Below are 21,637 nucleotides of genomic sequence, written 5' to 3' on the forward strand. Positions count from 1 at the left end.
TTATCGAGACTGGACATTGCTCTCCTCCCAAGAAGTAAGCGTCTTCTGATTTCCTGGCTACAGTCTGCATCTGCAGTAATCTTTGCACCTAGAAATACAAAGTCTGTCACGGCCTCCACGGTTTCTCCCTCTATTTTCCAGTTGTCAATCATTCTTGTTGCCATAATCTTGGTTTTTTTGACGTTTAGCTGCAACCCGGCTTTTGCGCTTTCTTCTTTCACCTTGATTAGAAGGCTCCTCAGCTCCTCCTCGCTTTCGGCCATCAGAGTGGTGTCATCTGCATATCTGAGGTTGTTAATGTTTCTTCCAGCAATTTTCACCCCAGCTTTGCATTCATCCAGCCCCGCACATCGCATGATGTGTTCTGCATACAAGTTAAAAAGGTTGGGTGAGAGGATGCAGCCTTGCCGGACGCCTTTCCCAATCTTGAACCAGTCTGTTGTTCCGTGGTCAGTTCTGACTGTTGCTACTTGATCCTTGTACAGATTCCTCAGGAGAGAGACAAGGTGGCTTGGGATGCCCATCCCACCAAGAACTTGCCACAATTTATTATGATCCACACAGTCAAAGGCTTTAGAATAGTCAATGAAGCAGAAGTAGATGTTTTTCTGAAACTCCCTGCCTTTCTCCATTATCCAGCGGATATTGGCAATCTGGTCTCTCGTTCCTCTGCCTTTTCTGAACCCAGCTTGAACATCTGGCAACTCTCGCTCCATGTATTGCTGGAGTCTTCCTTGCAGGATCTTGAGCATTACCTTACTGGCATGAGAAATAAGGGCCACTGTACGGAAGTTTGAGCAGTCTTTCGCATTTCCCTTTTTTGGTATGGGGATATAAGTTGATTTTTTCCAGTCTGATGGCCATTCTTGTGTTTTCCATATTTGCTGGCAAATGGCATGCATCACCTTGACAGCATCATCTTTTAAGATTTTAAACAGTTCAGCTGGGATCCCGTCGTCTCCTGCTGCCTTGTTGTTAGCAATGCTTCTTAAGGCCCATTCAACCTCACTCCTCAGGATGTCTGGTTCTAATTCATTCACCACAGCGTCAAAGCTATCCTTGATATTGTTATCCTTCCTATACAGATCTTCTGTATAGTCTCGCCACCTTCTCTTGATCTCTTCAGCTTCTGTTAGGTCCCTGCCATCTTTGTTTCTTATCATACCAATTTTTGCCTGAAATTTACCTCCAATGTTTCTAATTTTCTGGAAGAGGTCTCTTGTCCTTCCTATTCTGTTGTCTTCTTCCACTTCCATGCATTGCTTATTTAAAAATAGTTCCTTATCTCTTCTGGCTAACCTCTGGAATTGCGCATTTAACTGGGCATATCTCCCCTTTTCACTGTTTCCTTTTGCTTTCCTCCTTTCTTGGGCTACTTCCAGTGTCTCAGCAGACAACCATTTTGCCTTCTTGGTTTTCTTTTTCTTTGGAACGTACTTTGTTGCCGCCTCCTGAACAATGTCTCGGACTTCTGTCCATAGTTCTTCTGGGACTCTGTTTACTAAATCTAGTCCTTCAAATCTGTTCTTCACTTCCACTGTATATTCGCTAGGAATGTTAGTGAGATCATATCTAACTGGTCTGTGTATTTTCCCTGATCTCTTTAGTTTTATTCTAAATTGGGCAATAAGAAGTTCGTGATCTGAGCTACAGTCAGCCCCAGGTCTTGTTTTCACCGACTGGATGGATGTCCGCCACCTTTGGCTGCAAAGGATGTAGTCAATCTGATTTCGGTGTTGACCGTCTGGAGAGGTCCATGTGTAAAGCCGTCTTTTAGGTTGTTGGAAGAGAGTATTCGTTATACACAGCGAGTTTTCCTGGCAGAATTCTATCAGCCTGCGTCCTGCTTCATTTTGTTCTCCCAGACCATGCTTGCCTGTGATCCCAGTTGTCATTTGACTTCCCACCTTGGCATTCCAGTCTCCTGTAATGAAAATAATGTCTCTTTTTGGTGTATTATCCAGTAGGTCCTGCAGATCCTCATAGAACTGATCTACTTCTGCTTCTTCAGCAGCTGTGGTTGGGGCGTATATTTGGATCACTGTGATGTTGAAAGGCTTTCCTTGCACTCGAATTGAGATCATTCTGTCATTTTTTGGGTTGTATCCAAGCACTGCTTTAGCGAATTTCTTATTAATGATGAAGGCTACTCCATTTCTTCGATGTTCCACTTGTCCGCAGTAGTAGATCTGGTGGTCATCTGATGTGAAGTGGCCCATTCCAGTCCATTTCAGTTCGCTGACCCCCAGAATGTCTATCTGTAGTCTTGACATCTCACCAATAACAACATCCAATTTGCCCTGGCTCATAGATCTTACATTCCAGGTTCCTATGGTGTGTTGATCTTTAGAGCATCGGATTCGTCGTTCGCCTCCAGTACCGTCGGCCGCTAGCCTTCCTTTCGGCTTTGAGCTAGCTGCGTCATCACATCTGGGGCTAGTTGAACTTATCCTCTGCTCCTCCCCAGTAGCATTTTGGCCATCTTCCGACCTGGGAGTCCCATCTTCCAATGGCATACCGACATATCTCTGGTTGTACTGGTCCATTTAGTTTCCTTGGCAAGGATACTGGAGTGGTTTGCCATTGCCTTCCCCAGGGATCACGCTTGGTCTGACCTCTCTGCCACAACCGTCCCGTCTTGGGTGGCCCTTCACGGTTTCGCTCATGACATCATTGAGGTGCTCAAGCTCCAGCGCCCCGACAAGGCGGCGATCCTTTGCTGGAGTATAATTACTTATGTCTTGTAGAAAAACAGCATCCTCCAATTTTATTTTATTCAGTTATATTTTCAATGTTACACAAAAAATCAGACATTTTTCTGCACAACAGAAAGCACATGTAAGAATGGATACAGGGGGGGAAACTATCAGAAAGTCAAAGGTAATTCTCTCTAAGACATGTGAAGAACTAATTTGAGATACACACACACACACACCCCAAAGTAATTACCTGTGAAATCTGTGAAATGTATGTCTTTACAATGAGCTCTGTAACATGGTATTCCATGGAACAAGAGATGCCCAGTTTTAAATCTGCAAAACTACTTATGGTCATTTGGAAATATAATATCAAAGGACTGCATTTCAGTAATATCATTTTAATAAGGCAAACTTGTACAAAATAGCACCCGCAACGCCCTTTCATACACAAAGATAATGCTACAAAAGTTGCAAGTGAAATCTGTATGAATCTATTCAAAATTAACAGATACGTATAAATCAGAAGCAGCCTTAAGGGATCTTTAGAATCAGTCTTGCAGATATGATCACAAAATAGACTAGCTGATGAAGATTTTTTTTCCTGACCCACATTTTCCTACATCAGTCATTTGTGGCCAAAAAGAAAAAGGAAGGAAACATTGTACAGCTTCCCTCCTTGAAGGAAACTCAAGAGAAGCTGAACAAATGGCTATCTAAAGTCAAAGTTCATGTGATTGTTTAATACCCGTAGAATTAAACATGATATGGAATGTGGTGGGAAATATACTGAGTTGCATTAGCATGCCAATATTTGTAGACAAGCACTTCCCATTTTTTTTTACAAAATACCACACTAAGAAATGCCATTACATCATAAATATTTGCCTGATTAAAACACTGCATTCTGTAATAGAACCACCATGCAAAACAAAGGACCGAGAGCTGAAATATCAGGATTTCCTTAGCCCTGGAGCACAGCCTACAGCCAAATGCATACTTATCCAAATCTTGCAATAGTTCCCAAGCCTAAAAGAGTTCTCTGTAAACTACAAGCAAATACAGCAAGGGTTGTGGGTGTGTCTGTGCCTTCAGGTCGCCTGTCATCTCATGAATTTCATGAGGTTTTCTTAGGCAATGAATATTTAGAGGTAGTTTGCCCTGGATTGTTCATTTCTGACTCATAGCAACCCTATCACAGGGTTTTCATTGAAGGATTTGTTCAAGAGCTGTGCTCTTTCCATCCTTTGAGACTGGGAAAATATGAGTTGGCCAAGATCACCCAATAGATTTCCTTGGCCCAGTACGGATTCAAACTCTAGTCTCCTTAGTCCAGCCCTAAGATCACAATGACTCTTTTGCCAATTCCTTCCTCTGATACATAACATAGTAGAAAGAAAAGATAGCACCATACAATGTGCAACATATCAGTATTTTACAATTAGATCAGAGGGCTATAACTCAATGGCAGAACAGTGCTTTGTATTGTGAAGGCTACAGTTTTAGTTCCTGGTATCTCTAGGCCTGCAAGACGCCAAGTTTTAATGACAGCTGGAGTGCAAAGCTAGATGGATTAGATGCACCAACAGTCTGACTCAGCATAATGTCATTCAATTTCAATTTTATTGGCATTTGAATCCTAACCGACGTGTTTTCAAAGGCGATTTGAGAAATTCTAATAGTGCCTTGTGTATTGAACCATGACACTGATTACTAGGGTTCAAATATTCACTTGTTCATAAAAACCAACTGGCTGTCCTGGATAAGTCACACATTCTTAGCCCCAGAAAACCCTGTGATAGGGTTATGCTAGGGTTGCATAAATTGGAAACACAACAACAAAGAGTTTTTTGGGGACTAATATAATGCAACAATTATCTAAACCCAGAAGGCAGACATGAATGTGCTCACTCTAAACTTCTGAATTTAAATAGTACTGATACCATACAACAATTCTAAAGACTTCATTAACCTCCAGACAGCATGCTAAGCCTTTCCAAGTTAACAGATGAAATGGGGTTTGTTAGTTGATATTTACTGTAGAATTCCTGATTTTATTTAGGATGGAATTACATGTATTTTGCTTGCATGTGATCTTTAGTAAAACACCACAGTAGGCTGCTTTATATCACATGTTCATGACAAAATAAACTTCAGCATAGCAATTTCTTCCTCCTACACAGAAATATTTAACAGAATTGATGCTAACTAAGCTAATAAATGCAAGAGTTTTCATTGCAAATGTTCAGTAACAGTTATTTCAAAACTTCCCTTGGCAATTTGCTTCTTCCTTAAATTTATTTTCTGCATACTTCCTCATAATTAACAAAAACTTTCCTTCAACGTAACTAAGGCATAGTCAAGACTATTTCTATAGAAAGCATTATTTCGAATTCACTGAATTCTGCAGTATCATAAATATATCAGGCAGAAAATGACGTAAAAACAATAATTTGTTACTTGAATGTCCAAAGAAAAAAAATCTAATAACCATATCTCAATGATGACTACGCACAATTGCATTACTATCTTTATACTGCTGTTATAAATGGCACTAGATGGAATTAGTGGGGAGAGAAAATTCTGAAATCAACTCCTACTAAAGTGAGCTCTTATCTCTGAAAATAAATGCTTGTGTGGATTTTGTGTGCATTAAAGCTAGGCTTATAGTATCTATCAAACGATATATGCTTTCTTTGTGAGCAATATTTATGTATGATTTTCACTGAGTGTACCAGCTGTAAATTCCATGTTTAAAAGCAGTTGAGAAATGCAGGGGATGGCATTTTCCAGTTATGACTAGACCTGTTAAAACACATAAAGCCTTTACAACGGACTGCACTGTGCTAGTTCTAAAAGACCACCAAGGAATGCTATTTTATATCACACCTTGCCCTTTGTTTCAAATCATGATCCTACAATTCTCCAAAAACTCCATTTTTTGCTGACTTGCTTAACCCGGTCTTCAGTTCTAACAGTCTACTACAACAGATGAATTTATTACCTCTACCTGAGCTCCTAATTTCTGAAACAATTATATGTAATAGTCCACTCTGCTATATTTATGTTAGACACGTGGTCATGCCTAGGAATCCTTCACACCCCCTGCCTTTCACTCTTACAAGGGGGAGTCCATCAGCCTATATCACAAGCAAATAAATGAATACCTAAAAGTAGAACCGAAGGTGCAGTTCCACTTCAGGTACAAAATCTAACACTTGGGTCACTGCAGTCTGTTGGATAATTAAATTGAAAATGAATAGGCTGAAAAAAGATACAAGATCTCTGCTGACAACTCTTATAAAAACTGGCCGCTAATTAGGAGGAATTTAGAGCAGCCAAACTGGTGCCCTCCAGATGTTTTAGACTATGATTCCCATAATTCCTCCTCTTTATAGGAGCTGTAATGCAAAACTTCTAGAGGACACCAAGGATGACTTTTCTAAAACAGGATTGAGTATTTGGGGATAATTCAATCTAGGGTACCATAATAGGAGATAGTGACAAGCTGGAATGTGTCCAGAGGAGGCAACTAAAATGATCAAGGATCTGGAGAACAAGCCCTATCAGGAGCGGTTTAAAGTGCTGGGCATGTTTAGCCTGAAGAAGAGAAGGCTGAGAGATGATTGCCATGTATAAATATGTGAGAGGAAGTCATAGGGAGGAGGGAGCAAGCTTGTTTTCTGCTGCCCTGGAGACTAGGAACAATGGCTTTAAACTCCAAGAAAGGAGATTCCACCTGAACACACGGAATAACTTCCTGACTCTGAAAGCTGTTCAGCAATGGAACTCTCTGCCCCAGAGTGTGGCGGAGGCTCCTTCTTTGGAGGCTTTTACACAGAGGCTGGATGACCATCTGTCAGGGGAGCTTTGAATGTGATTTTCCTGCTTTTTGGCAGGGGGTTTGACTGGATGGCCCACAAGGTCTCTTTCAACTCTATGATTCTACCCTAATTCCTACTGCCTAGTCACTTTCCTTATTGCTTGGTTGCAGACATAACAGTTCTCCATCCTTCTGCACCAGTTTGACAGCCTTTCACACAAATGCATATTCCCCTATCTGCCACAGACCTACAATAAACAGCACTTTATGAAAACCAAAACAAACGACCTCAAATCTACATCCACAGAGATCGTATGCCTTTTGTTATTTTCCTTCATCATTCTGCCAAGTTTGGCAGGGAACGCTAGGAGTGAATCTTTAAAAAGCAATGCTTCTGTTTCTCTTTCCTTTCCTTTGCCTGATTGCCCCCTTCCAGTATCTCAGAAGGAACCAAGAAAAGGGAAAGGGAGGGGGGAAAACCCTTGGTCATCCTCAGTTTAACAAAAGGTAATGACAGACTGCAGCGAGTGGAGAGTTAAAAAAAAAAAGGCAATCACTGCAGGGGCAGGAAGCAGAGAGACTGTCAGTGTTTCCATGGGCCCTCCTTCCCTCCCTCCTCCAGCAACCACAGGAAGCTTCTAAAAACTAGGAAAATTGTAACCTGTCCCTTAGATCAAAACAAACACAAGCTTGTATGTATTCCATATCCTCCCTTTTTGTTGTTGAGATACATTTTTACCGAAAACCAGGCCCACAAATCTTGTGCAGAGTTCTTCTTTTTTAAATAGAAAAATCAACAGACTAAAATAAACAATGATGATGTTGCTCCTGTGCAAATTCCTTGTTCAACAGAATAAAACAGATTGCGATGATGGTGAAGCTCCTGTGCAGATTCCTTATTTTTTAAGCGATCAATAGAATAAAATAAATGATGAAGCTCTTGTGCAAATCCCTTATGTTAAAAAAAATCAGCAGAATAAAGGAAACCATGATGAAGCTCCTGTGCAGATTCTTTACTTTGAAAAAATCAACAGAATAAAACAAAACATGGTGAAGCTCCTTTATTCAGAAATCAACTGAATGAAACAAGCCACGATTATGATGAAGGCCTTGTGCAGATTCCTCATTTCAAAAATGCATAAACAGAATAAAACAAGCCACAGAATCATATAATACTAGAGTTCGAAGAGACCTTGTGGGCCATCCAGTCAAACCCCCTGCCAAGAAGCAGGAAAATCACATTCAAAGCAACCCCGATAGAAGTTCAACAAAATGAAGTTCAACAGCGACAAATGCAAGATACTCCACTTTGGCAGAAAAAACGAAATGCAAAGATACAGAATGGGTGACGCCTGGCTCGAGAGCAGTACGTGTGAAAAAGATCTTGGAGTCCTCGTGGACAACAAGTTAAACATGAGCCAACAATGTGACGTGGCGGCAAAAAAAGCCAATGGGATTTTGGCCTGCATCAATAGGAGCATAGTGTCTAGATCTAAGGAAGTAATGCTACCCCTCTATTCTGCTTTGGTTAGACCACACCTGGAATATTGTGTCCAATTCTGGGCGCCACAATTCAAGAGAGATATTGACAAGCTGGAATGTGTCCAGAGGAGGGCGACTAAAATGATCAAGGGTCTGGAGAACAAGCCCTATGAGGAGCGGCTTAGGGAACTGGGCATGTTTAGCCTGAAGAAGAGAAGGCTGAGAGGAGATATGATAGCCATGTATAAATATGTGAGAGGAAGCCACAGGGAGGAGGGAGCAAGCTTGTTTTCTGCTTCCTTGGAGACTAGGACGCGGAACAATGGCTTCAAACTACAAGAGAGGAGATTCCATCTGAACATTAGGAAGAACTTCCTGACTGTGAGAGCCGTTCAGCAGTGGAACTCTCTGCCCCGGAGTGTGGTGGAGGCTCCTTCTTTGGAAGCTTTTAAGCAGAGGCTGGATGGCCATTTGTCAGGGGTGATTTGAATGCAATATTCCTGCTTCTTGGCAGGGGGTTGGACTGGATGGCCCATGAGGTCTCTTCCAACTCTTTGATTCTATGATTCTATGTCCATCCAGCCTTTGCATAAAAGCCTCCAAAGAAAGAGCCTCCACCATACTCGGGGGTAGAGAGTTCCACTGCTGAACAGCTCTCAGTCAGGAAGTTCTTCCACGTGTTCAGGTGGAATCTCCTTTCCTGGAGTTTGAAGCCATTGTTCCTAGTCTCCAGGGCAGCAGAAAACAAGCTTGCTCCGTTCTCTCTATGACTTCCCCTCACATCTTTATCATGTCTCCACTCAGCCTTCTCTTCTGCAGACTAAACATTCCCAGCTCTTTAAGCCGCTCCTCATAGGCCTTGTTCTCCAGATCCTTTATCATTTCAGTCGCCCTCCTCTGGACACATTCCAGCTTGTCAACATCTCCCCTCAATTGCGGTGCCCAGAATTGAACACAGTATTCTACATATGGTCTGAGCAAGGTAGAACAGAGAGGTAGCATGACTTCCCTGGATCTAGACACTTTACTTTTATTTATGTAGGCCAAAATCCCATTGGCTTTTTTGCCGCCACATGACATTGTTGGGTCATGTTTAACTTGTTGTCCACGAGGACTCCAAGATCTTTTTCACACGTACTGCTGTACAGACATCATACATAGGAGCATGATGATGCTCCTGTGCAGATTCTCTATTTTAAATCTTTATTCTTTAAAATAATCTTAAAACAAACCATGATGATGGTGGTGGTGATAAGGCTCTTTGGCAAATTCCTTATTTTTTAAAGATGGTCAGGAAAAAAAACTATCAAGATGATGAGGCTTGTGTGAAGGTTTCCTTATTTTTAAAAAAATCAACAAACTATGATGTGAATATCCTTTTTTTCAAAAAGAAAAACAAATAACTATGTTGAGGAGGCTCCTGTACAAATTTTATTTTTCTTTAAAATCGATAGAATGAAAAAAACCATGAATCAGGAGAAAGAAGCTACTACGTAGATTCCTTAAAATCAACAAAACAGAACTATGATGAGGATGATGAGTCTCCTATGCAGATCTTTTTTAAAAAAATCAATAAAACTAAACCATGAAGATGGTGATGATGATGAAGATGCTATGATTCGTTATTTTTAATCAAGATAATAAAACCATAAGATGATGAAGCTCCTTTGCTTTTAAAAAATGAACAGAATAAAAACCACAATGATGCTGAAGAAGCAGCAGCTTCTGTGCAGTCACTAACAAACCATGATGATGACCATGCCTTTCCCTTTTAGACAAGAGAAAACCAAAGACCTGAAAATGGGGATTATGATGAAGCTTCTGCGCAGAGTTCCTATTTTGAACAACCAACAGAACAAAACAAACTATGATGATGTTGCTTTTCCCTTTTAAAGACAAGAGAAAACCAAAGATTTGAAGATGGAGATGATGAAGCTGCTATGATTCCTTATTTTTTTAAAAAAAAATCAAGAGAATAAAACCATCAAGATTATAAAGAGGCAGCTTCTGTGTAGAGTCCCTAACAAACCATGATGATGATGATGCCTTTCCCTTTTAAAGACAAGAGAAAACCAAAGATTTGAAGATGGAGATGATGATGATGAAACTCCTATGACTCCTTTAAAAAAATTAACAAACAAGAGAATACAACCATCAAGATGATGAAGAAAAAGAAGCAGCTTCTGTGAGGTCTCTATTTTGAACAACCAACAAAATAAAACAAACCATGATGATGATGCTTTCCCCTTTTTAAAGACAAGAGAAAATCAAAGACCTGAAGAGGGTTATGATGATGATGCTATGATTCTTTATTTTTTTAAAAAAAAAACAAATCAAGAGAATAAAACCATCAAGATGATGAAAAAAAGAAGCTTCTGTGCAGTCCCTTTTCTGAACAACCAACAGAATAAAACAAACCATGATGATGCCTTTCCCTTTTAAAGAAAAGGGAAAACCAAAGACCTGAAGATGATAATGATGATGGAGCTGCTATGATTCCTTATTTTTTAAATCAAGAATAAAACCATAATGATGGTGCTGCTGCTGATGATGATGATATTAATTCCTTTTTTTCAAAAATCAAGAGAATAAAACCATATAGATGATGATGGAGGAGAAGCTTCTGTGCAGTGTCCCTATTTTGAACAACAAACAGAATAAAACAAACCATGATGATGATGATGATGATGCCTTTCCCTTCTAAAGACAAGAGAAAACCAAAGACCTGAAGATGGTGATGATGATGATGCTATTCCCTTTTTTTCAAAAATCAAGAGAATAAAACAATACAGATGGTGGTGGTGGAGAAGAAGAAGCTTCTGTGCAAAGTCCCTATTCTGAACACCCAACAGAATAAAACAAACCATGATGATGATGATGATGATGATGATGATGATGATGCCTTTCCCTTCTAAAGACAAGAGAAAACCAAAGACCTGAAGATGGTGATGATAATGATGCTATTCCCTTTTTTTCAAAAATCAAGAGAATAAAACAATACAGATGGTGGTGGTGGAGAAGAAGAAGCTTCTGTGCAAAGTCCCTATTCTGAACACCCAACAGAATAAAACAAACCATGATGATGATGATAATGTTGGTGATGATTTTCCCTTCTAAAGATAAGAAAACCAAAGAGCTGAAGATAGTGATGATGATCATGCTATTAATTCCCTTTTTTCAAAAATCAAGAAAATAAAACCATATAGATGATGATGATTGAGAAAAAGAAGCTTCTGTGCAGAGTCTCTATTTTGAACAATCAACAGATTAAAACAAACCATGATGATAATGATGCCTTTCCCTTCTAAATACAAGAGACAACCAAAGACCTGAAGATGGTGGTGATGATGATGATGCTATTAATTCCCTTTTTTCCCCCAAAAATCAAGAGAATAAAGTCATACAGATGATGGTGGTGGTGGTGAAGAAGAAGCTTCTGTGCAAAGTCCATATTTTGAACAACCAACAGAGTAAAACAAACCATGATGATGATAATTCCTTTTTTTCAAAAATCAAGAAAATAAAACCATATAGATGATGATGATGATGATGATGGAGGAGAAGAAGCTTCTTGTGCAGAGTCCCATTTTGAACACCCAACAGAATAAAACAAACCATGATGATGATGATTCCTTTCCCTTCTAAAGACAAGAGATAACCAAAGACCTGAAGATGGTGGTGGTGATGATGATGCTATTAATTCCCTTTTTTTCAAAAATCAAGAGAATAAAGTCATACAGATGATGATGATGGAGAAGAAGCTTCTGTGCAGAGTCCCTATTTTGAACTCCCAACAGAATAAAACAAACCATGATGATGGTGATGGTGACGATGATGCCTTTCCCTTCTAAAGACAAGAGACAACCAAAGACCTGAAGATGGTGGTGGTGATGACGATGCTATTGATTCCCTTTTTTCAAAAATCAAGAGAATAAAACCATATGGATGATGATGGAGGAGAAGAAGCTTCTGTGCAGAGTCCCTATTTTGAACACCCAACAGAATAAAAACAAACCATGAATATGATGGTGGTGATGATGCCTTTCCCTTCCAAAGACCTGAAGATGATGATATTAATTCCCTTTTTTTCAAAAATCAAGAGAATAAAGACATACAGATGATGATGATGGAAAAGAAGCAGCTTCTGTACAGTGTCCCTATTTTGAACACCCAACAGAATAAAACAAACCATGATGATGATGATGATAATGATGATGATAGTAGGGATGATGCCTTTCCCTTCTAAAGACATGAGACAACCAAAGACCTGAAGATGTTGGTGGTGATGATGATGCTATTGATTCCCTTTTTTTCAAAAATCAAGAGAATAAAGTCATACAGATGATGATGATGATGAAGAAGAAGCTTCTGTACAATGTCCCTATTTTGAACACTCAACAGAATAAAACAAACCACGATGATGATGAAGTTGAATATGACAATGATGGCTTTCCCCTTTTAAAGACAAGTGCCCCTATTTTGAACACCCAACAGAATAAAACAAACCATGATGATGATGATGATGATTATGCCTTCTTCTTCTAAAGACAAGAGTCAACCAAAGACCTGAAGATATTGGTGATGATGGTGATGCTATTAATTCCCCCCTTTTTTTCAAAAATCAGGAGAATAAAACCATATAGATGATGATGATGGAGGAGGAGAAGCTTCTGTGCAGAGTCCCTATTTTGAACACCCAACAGAATAAAATAAACCATGATTGTGATGAGGATAATGCCAATGTCCCTATTTTGAACAACCCACATAATACAATAAACCATGATGATGATGATGCCTTCCTCTTCTAAAGACAAGAGAAAACCAAAGACCTGAAGATGGTGATGATGCTATTAATTCCCTTTTTTCAAAAATCAAGAAAATAAAAGCATATCGATGATGATGATGATGATGATGATGATGGAGAAGAAGCTTCTGTACAGTGTCCCTATTTTGAACACCCAACAGAATAAAATAAACCATGATGATGATGATGACTTTCCCTTCTAAAGACAAGAGAAAATCAAAGACCTGAAGGAGGTGGTGGTGGTGGTGATGATGATGCTAAATTCCCTTTTTTTTCCAAAAATCAACAGAATAAAACCATATTGATGATGATGATGATGGAGAAGAAGCTTCTGTACAGTGTCCCTATTTTGAACACCCGACAGAATAAAACAAACCATGATGATGATGATGATGCCTTCTTCTTCTAAAGACAAGAGAAAACCAAAGACTTGAAGATGGTGGTGATGATGATGATGCTATTAATTCCATTTTTTTCCAAAAATCAAGAAAATAAAACCATATAGATGATGAAGAAGCTTCTTGTGCAGAGTCCCAATTTTAAACACCCAGCAGAATAAAACAAACCATGATGATGATGATTATGATGATGCCTTCTTCTTCTAAAGACAAGAGAAAACCAACAACCTGAAGATGGTGATGATGATGACGCTATTAATTCCCTTTTTTCAAAAATCAAGAAAATAAAACCATATGGATGATGATGGAGAAGAAGCTTCTGTACAAGGTCCCTATTTTGAACAACCCACATAATACAATAAACCATGATGATGATGATGCCTTCCTCTTCTAAAGACAAGAGAAAACCAAAGACCTGTAAATGGTGATGATGATGATGATGCCAACAAACAACAGAATAAAACAAACCATGAAGATGATGGTGGTGATGATGCCTTTCCCTTCCAAAGACCTGAAGATGGTGATGATGATGATGCTATTAATTCATTTTTTTTCAAAAATCAAGAGAATAAAGTCATACAGATGATGATGATGATGATGATGGAGAAGAAGAAGCTTCTGTGCAGAGTCCCTATTTTGAACACCCAACAGAATAAAACAAACCATGAAGATGATGATGATGCTATAAATTCCCTTTTTTTCCAAAAATCAAGAAAATAAACCCATATAGATGATGGTGGTGGGGGGAAAGAAGCTTCTTTGCACCAAAGAGAATAAAACAAACCATGATAATGGTGATGGTGATTCTGGTGATGATGCCTTTCCCCTTTAAAAGACAAGAGAAAACCCAAAGACCCTTTGACGTTAAAACAAACAAACAAACAAACAACAAAACAATAAACAACGCTTGGATGAAACCCCCCAGTATTCCATTATTAATAGTTTAAAATTCTGTACAAAAGCAATAGCTTGGAAGGAAAAGGAAGGGAAATGAGGATGAGATGGGAAAAGGGGGGGAAAGCAGTCAGCGGGCCCTTGCAGTGAGTGTCCTCCCTGGGAAGGAGGCTCAGGAGAGTCCGGGGTCGCTTTGCGGCCTAGGGAAGAAATGGCAAGGAGAGTCCCAGCCGTCACTATTGGGGACTATGGGAAGAAGGCTCCCAAAGGGGGGTAAATATAAATCTGAATGCCTACTCACCGAAAAGAGAGGCCAGTATCCGCCCCGCCTCAAAGGAGGGAGGGAAGGAAGGGTGTTGTGGAGAGTAGCAATAATAATAATAATAATAATCCCAAGGTTTCAGATGTGAAGGAGGGGGAGAGGAGGGCGGGGAGGCCCTTGTCCTGAGGCCTCCTTCCTTCCTTCTTCCCTTCTTCTCCTCAGCCGCGCCGCTTCCTCGCCATCCCTCCAGTCCCTGCTGTTCCTGCTGCTGCTTCTTCCCCGTCCAAAGCGGCGCTTCCCCAGCTGCTGCCCAGGCTGGTGGCCATCTTAGCTCCTCCTCCTCCTCCTTCCCTTCCTTCCTTCCCTCCTCCTCCTTCCTCGTCCACGCTGCGGAATGAAGGCACCGCTCTGAACCTCTCCGCCTTGGAATCCTGGGGGTTCTCTCAACAGCAGAGGAGGAGGAGGAGGAGGAAGAAGAGGCAGGCCTAGGAAAAACTACCACTCCCAGGATTCCACAGGCCCCGCTTGGGAAGGAAGCCAAGCTGGATCCATTCTGCCGCAGGGAGGCATTCCAGACACCTATCTGCTCAGGCCTCTTCTACTCGGCCCTATAGATCCCAGAATATCAAGGCAGAAAATCACACATTATTCTCTGAGTGTGGACTCAGGCCTCTTCCACACAGTCCCCACATGATCTGCTTTGAACTGGAATATAGAATCAAAGAGTTGGAAGAGACCTCATGGGACATCCAGTCCAACCCCATTCTGCCAAGAAGCAGGAATATTGCATTCAAAGCACCCCTGACAGATGGCCATCCAGCCTCTGTTTAAAAGCCTCCAAAGAAGGAGCCTCCACCACACTCCTGGGCAGAGAGTTCCACTGCTGAACGGCTCTCACAGTCATAGAATCAAAGAGTTGGAAGAGACCTCATGGGCCATCCAGTCCAACCCCATTCTGCCAAGAAGCAGGAATATTGCATTCAAAGCCCCCCATCCAGCCTCTGTTTCAAAGCTTCCAAAGAAGAAGCCTCCACCACAGTCCTGGGCAGAGAGTTCCACTGCTGAACGGCTCTCACAGTCAGGAAGTTCATCCTCATGTTCAGATGGAATCTCCTCTCTTGTAGTTTGAAGCCATTGTTCCACATCCTATTCTCCAGGGAAGCAGAAAACAAGCTTGCTCCCTTCTCCCTATGACTTCCCCTCACATATTTATCATGTCTCCACTCAGCCTTCTCTTCTGCAGACTAAACATTCCCAGCTCTTTAAGCCGCTCCTCATAGGGCTTGTTCTCCAGATCCTTTATCATTTTAGTCGCCCTCCTCTGGACACATTCCAGCTTGTCAACATCTCCCCTCAATTGCGGTGCCCAGAATTGGACACACAGTCAGGAAGTTCTTCCTCATGTTCAGATGGAATCTCCTCTCTTGTACTTTGAAGCCATTGTTCCATTGCGTCCTAGTCTCCAAGGAAGCAGAAAACAAGCTTGCTCCCTCCTCCCTGTGGCTTCCTCTCACATATTTATACATGGCTATCATATCCCCTCTCAGCCTTCTCTTCTTCAGGCTAAACATGCCCAGCTCCTTAAGCCGCTCCTCATAGGGCTTGTTCTCCAGACCTTTTATCATTTTAGTCGCCCTCCTCTGGACACATTCCAGCTTGTCAATATCTCTCTTGAATTGTGGTGCCCAGAATTGGACACAATATTCCAGGTGTATATTATTATATATATATATATATATATAAAATGCTCTGTGCATAATGAATACCTTAAAAACAAAAGAACCAATGAACGAAATCACACCAAATTTGGCAACAAAACGTCTCAGATTATGGCAACAAGAATGATTGACAACTGGAAAATAGAGGGAGAAAATGTGGAGGCAGTGACAGACTTTGTATTTCTAGGTGCAAAGATTACTGCAGATGCAGACTGTGGCCAGGAAATCAGAAGACGCTTACTTCTTGGGAGGAGAGCAATGTCCAGCCTCAATAAAATAGTAAAGAGTAGAGACATCAGACTGGCAACAAAGATCCGCCTAGTCAAAGCCATGGTATTCCCTGTAGTCACCTACGGATGTGAGAGCTGGACCTTAGGGAAGGCTGAGCGAAGGAAGATCGATGCTTTTGAGCTGTGGTGCTGGAGGAAAGTTCTGAGAGTGCCTTGGACTGCGAGAAGATCCAACCAGTCCATCCTCCAGGAAATAAAGCCCGGCTGCTCACTGGAGGGAAGGATACTAGAAACAAAGTGGAAGTACTTTGGCCACATCATGAGGAGACAGCAAAGCCTAGAGAAGACAATTATGCTGGGGAAAGTGGAAGGCAAAAGGAAGAGGGGCCGACCAAGGGCAAGATGGATGAATGGCATCCTTGAAGTGACTGGACTGACCTTGAAGGAGCTGGGGGTGGTGACGGCCAACAGGGAGCTCTGGCGTGGCTGGTCCATGAGGTCACGAAGAGTCAGAGACGACTGAACGAATGAACAACAACTTCTACTCTGCCCTTCCACACAGACCTGTATATCCCAGAATATCAAGGCAGAAAATCACTCATTATTCTCTGAGTGTGGACTCAGGCCTCTTCTACACAGTCCCCACATGATCTGCTTTGAACTGGAATATAGAATCAAAGAGTTGGAAGAGACCTCATGGGCCATCCAGTCCAACCCCCTGCCAAGAAGCAGGAATATTGCATTCAAAGCACCCCTGACAGATGGCCATCTAGCCTCTGTTTAAAAACCTCCGAAGAAGGAGCTTGCTTACTTACTTACTTACTTGCTTACTTAGGCAATCCCTCATTGGACGAGTAAGATGGTCTTCCTTGATGACTATTTTTGTGGGTTTGTAGATGGCTGTGGAGCCCTATTCTTGACCAAGAATAGGAGCTTCCACCACACTCCAGGGCAGAGAGTTCCACTGCTGAACGGCTCTCACAGTCAGGAAGTTCTTCCTCATGTTCAGATGGAATCTCCTTTCTTGTAGTTTGAAGGTAAAAGGAAGAGGGGCCGACCAAGGGCAAGATGGATGGATGGCATCCTTGAAGTGACTGGACTGACCTTGAAGGAGCTGGGGGTGGTGACGGCCGACAGGGAGCTCTGGCGTGGGCTGGTCCATGAGGTCACGAAGAGTCGGAGACAACTGAACGAATAAACAACATATATATGGAGAAAACCAAAGTGCTCTTCCAGCAGTCACCGGCCAATCCCTCTCCAATGCCAGAAATACATCTTAATGGTTTAACATTCGAAAATATTGAGAATTTCCACTACCTTGGAAGCCCTCCCTCGACCAAAGTCAACATTGACACCAAAATACAACACCGCCTGAGCTCTGCGAGTGCAGCATTTTTCCGAATGAAGCATAAAGTGTTTGAGGACCAGGACATCCGTAGGGATACTAAGGTGCTTGTTTATAAAGCCATTGTATTCCCAAACTTGTTAAGCCCTATTCTTGATCTACATTTTCTTCCAAAGTGAGGTCATTGGTTTCCAGGTAGAAGGCGGTTCCGGTCGGTGTTGGCTTGACGTGCCTTCCTCTTGGCACATTTCTCTCTTTTACCCTCAATTCGTGCCTCTTCAAATTCTGCAGCACTGCTGGTCACAGCTGACCTTCGACACAGTGAAGACATCTGCCCTTGCGTTATGGACGAAGGACCAAGGCAGTGACATCTCCAGCCCATCCCTTGTTTGGGTATAAGCCAGCACGTCAACGACTTAAATCAAGAAATAGTTTTCTAAGATCTACAGAGACACTCACTGGAACACCCCAGCAAGCAAGAGTCCAAAAGTGGCAGGCTCAAACCCAGAACCTCAACCAATGGCTGATACCAAATGAGAGACTCCCCCCTGGGCACACAGAGGACTGGGCGACTTGGAAGGCGCTGAACAGACTGCACTCTGGCACCACGAGATGCAGAGCCAATCTTAAGAAATGGGGCCACAAAGTGAAATCTTCGACATGCGAGTGTGGAGAGGAGCAAACCACAGACCACCTGCTGCAATGCAACCTGAGCCCCGCCACATGCACAATGGAGGGCCTTCTTCCGGCAACACCAGAGGCACTCCCAAGTGGCCAGATACTGGTCAAAGGACATTTAATCAACTACCAAACTCACAAATTTTGTATTCTGTATTTTGTATTTTTGTATTTTGTCTGTTTTGTCTGTTTGTTTGCTTTGTTCTGTTAGAAATGTAATATAATTGACTGGTTGCTGATGACTCGATAAAATAAATAAATAAATCTTTTATATATATATATATATATATATATATATATATATATATGCCCTGTGCATAATGAGTACCTTAAAAACAAAAGAACCAATGAACGAAATCACACCAAATTTGGCAACAAAACGTCTCACGACACAAGGAGTGACTCAAAACATTATGATTTTGTCATTTGGGAGTTGTAGTTGCTGGGATTTATAGTTCACCTACAATCAAAGAGCATTCTGAACTCCACCAATGATGGAATTGAACCAAACATGGCATACAGGACTTCCATGACCAACAGAACACACTGGAAGGGTTTGGTGGGCATTGACCTTGAGTTTGGGAATTGTAGTTCACCTACATCTAGAGAGCACTGTGGACTCAAACAATGATGGATCTGGACCAAACTTGGCACAAGCACTCAATATGCCCAAATATGAACACAGATGGAGTTTGGGGGAAATAGACCTTGACATTTGGGAGTTGTAGTTGCTGGAATTTATAGTTCACCTACAATCAAAGAGCATTCTGAACTCCACCAATGATGGAATTGAACCAAACATTGCATACAGGACTTCCATGAACAACAGAACACACTGGAGGGGTTTGGTGGGCATTGGCCTTGAGTTTGGGAGTTGTAGTTCACCTACATCTAGAGAGCACTGTGGACTCAAACAATGATAGATCTGGACCAAACTTGACACGAATATTCCATATGCCCAAATATGAACACAGATGGAGTTTGGAGGAAATAGACCTTGACATTTGGGAGTTGTAGTCACTGGGATTCACAGTTCACCTACACTCAAAGGACATTCTGAACCCCACAAACGACGGAATCGGGGCAAACTTCCCACACAGAACCCCATGACCAACAGAAAATACTTAAGGCCACCCAGTCCAACTCCCTTCACCGGGGCAACAATAGGTAAAAGTCCTCCTGACAAAGAGCCATCCAGCCATAGATAGATAGATAGATAGATATAGATAGATAGATAGATAGATGATAGATATTATTCACACACAGAGAGATATAGTATCATAGATTTGAAAGGGACCCCTAAAGAAGGACAATTATATGTTGCATGTTCCAGAGTAGGCAAACCAGACACTCTCCACATCAACAGTGACAAAGAAACAGCAAGAAATACTGTTTACCATAAGCATAAAGAAATTACATATATTAGAAACCAAACTACAGCTCCCATTATTCCATGGCATCGAGGCATGGCGAAATATTTATACAATTGGAAGAGAAACCATTGCAATCAACAGTGCTGCCAGACTGCATTAATTCTGCACCCAAATATCCACATCTGCTTTGAACTGGTTTATATGAGTCTACACTACCATATAATTCAGTTTGAAGCAGATAATCTAGATTTTATATGGCAATGTAGAAGGGGCCTTGGAGAACTGTCTCTAATGATTGCAGTCCCAACGAATACATCTGCATTTTGCTTGTAATCCCCACCCCCTAGTTTGTGTTTCCCTGTGGTACATTTGACATTCTCTTCCATGCCCTACAGCCAATTTTTACAATAAATCCTCTGTGTTTAATATGTCTTGGTTTTGGTTTTTTACATTTTTTTTCCCTCTAGTCAAATATTTGTCTCATGGAGTTTCTGCAGAGGTGAAGGAAAGTTCAGGATTATTTTCTTTTTATTCCCATAAGCAAACTGTTTGCTGCGATTATTTCTGCATTACACAGTGCTATGTCGTTTAAGTCAATTACTTTTTTTTCTCTGAAAAGCTTCTTTACGGTGCAAACCTAGACATGTCTGCTCAGGATTGAGTCCCTTTGAGTGAAATGGAGTTTTGTTGCAGGCAGAAGAAAATGGCTAATGTCTCAAAAAATGGGATATAGCTTTCTTAATCTTGTCAAACAGGAGTTTAAGTCTAGTTCAAAAATAGATAAGCCCTTGCTCCTAATTATTAATATGATATAATATTCTCCCATCATTAAATAATTCGCTTGTTTAATTTCACTAATTTATTTCCCACCCTATTACTACTACTACTACTACTACTACTACTATTAGCTCAATATATATACGCCCGCAACCCTGGGTTATTGATATGATGTAATATTCTCCCATCATCAAACAATTTGCTTGCCTAATTTCATTAATTTATTTCCCACCCTATTATTATTATTATTATTATTATTACTATTTGCTCAATATATATAAGCCCCCAACCCTGGGTTATTGATATGATGTAATATTATCCCATCATCAAACAATTTGCTTATCTAATTTCATTAATTTATACCCCACCCTATTATTATTATTATTATTATTATTATTATTACTAATAGCTCAATATATATAAGCCCCCAACCCTGGGTTATTGATATGATGTAATATTCTCCCATCATTAAATAATTTGCTTGTGTAATTTCACTAATTTATTCCCCCCTATTAATTATTATTATTACCCCTACTACTATTAGCTAAATATATATAAGCCCCCAACCCTGGGTTATTGATATGATGTAATATTCTCCCATCATTAAATAATGTTCTTGTCTAATTTTATTAATTTATTTCCCACCCTATTATTATTATTATTATTCACTCAATATATATAACCCCCCACCTTGGGTTACTGATATGATGTAATATTCTCCAATCATTAAATAATTTTCTTGTCTAATTTCACTCATTTATTTCCCACCCTATTATTATTATTATTATTACTACTACTACTACTACTACTATTCCCTCAATATATATAAGCCCCCAACCCTGGGTTACTGATATGCTGTAATATTCTCCCATCATTAAATAATGTTCTTGTCTAATTTTATTAATTTATTTCCCACCCTATTATTATTATTATTATTATTATTATTATTATTATTATTATTATTTACTCAATATATATAACCCCCCACCTTGGGTTACTAATATGATGTAATATTCTCCAATCATTAAATAATTTTCTTGTCTAATTTCACTCATTTATTTCCCACCCTATTACTACTACTACTACTACTATTCCCTCAATATATATAAGCCCCCACTCTGGGTTACTGATATGCTGTAATATTCTCCCATCATTAA

At 40.6% G+C, this 21,637-nt stretch overlaps 1 protein-coding gene across 5 annotated transcripts in view; it reads right to left on the reverse strand.

Moving 5' to 3' along the window:
- The window catches only part of WDFY3 (WD repeat and FYVE domain containing 3), a 166,132-nt gene extending 151,306 nt beyond the window's left edge, over nucleotides 1-14,826 (reverse strand). For 4 of the 5 annotated variants that reach the window (XM_060779296.2, XM_060779293.2, XM_060779294.2 and 1 more), the window contains exon 1: nucleotides 14,399-14,826. The gene's annotated coding sequence lies outside the window, so the exon portion shown is untranslated. The remainder of the gene's footprint in view (nucleotides 1-14,398) is intronic. The other variant, XM_060779295.2, reaches the window with a different exon arrangement.
- Between the last annotated feature and the right edge of the window lie 6,811 nt (nucleotides 14,827-21,637).

This window comes from Anolis sagrei, chromosome 5 (assembly GCF_037176765.1).
Source record: "Anolis sagrei isolate rAnoSag1 chromosome 5, rAnoSag1.mat, whole genome shotgun sequence".
NCBI lineage: Eukaryota > Metazoa > Chordata > Lepidosauria > Squamata > Dactyloidae > Anolis > Anolis sagrei.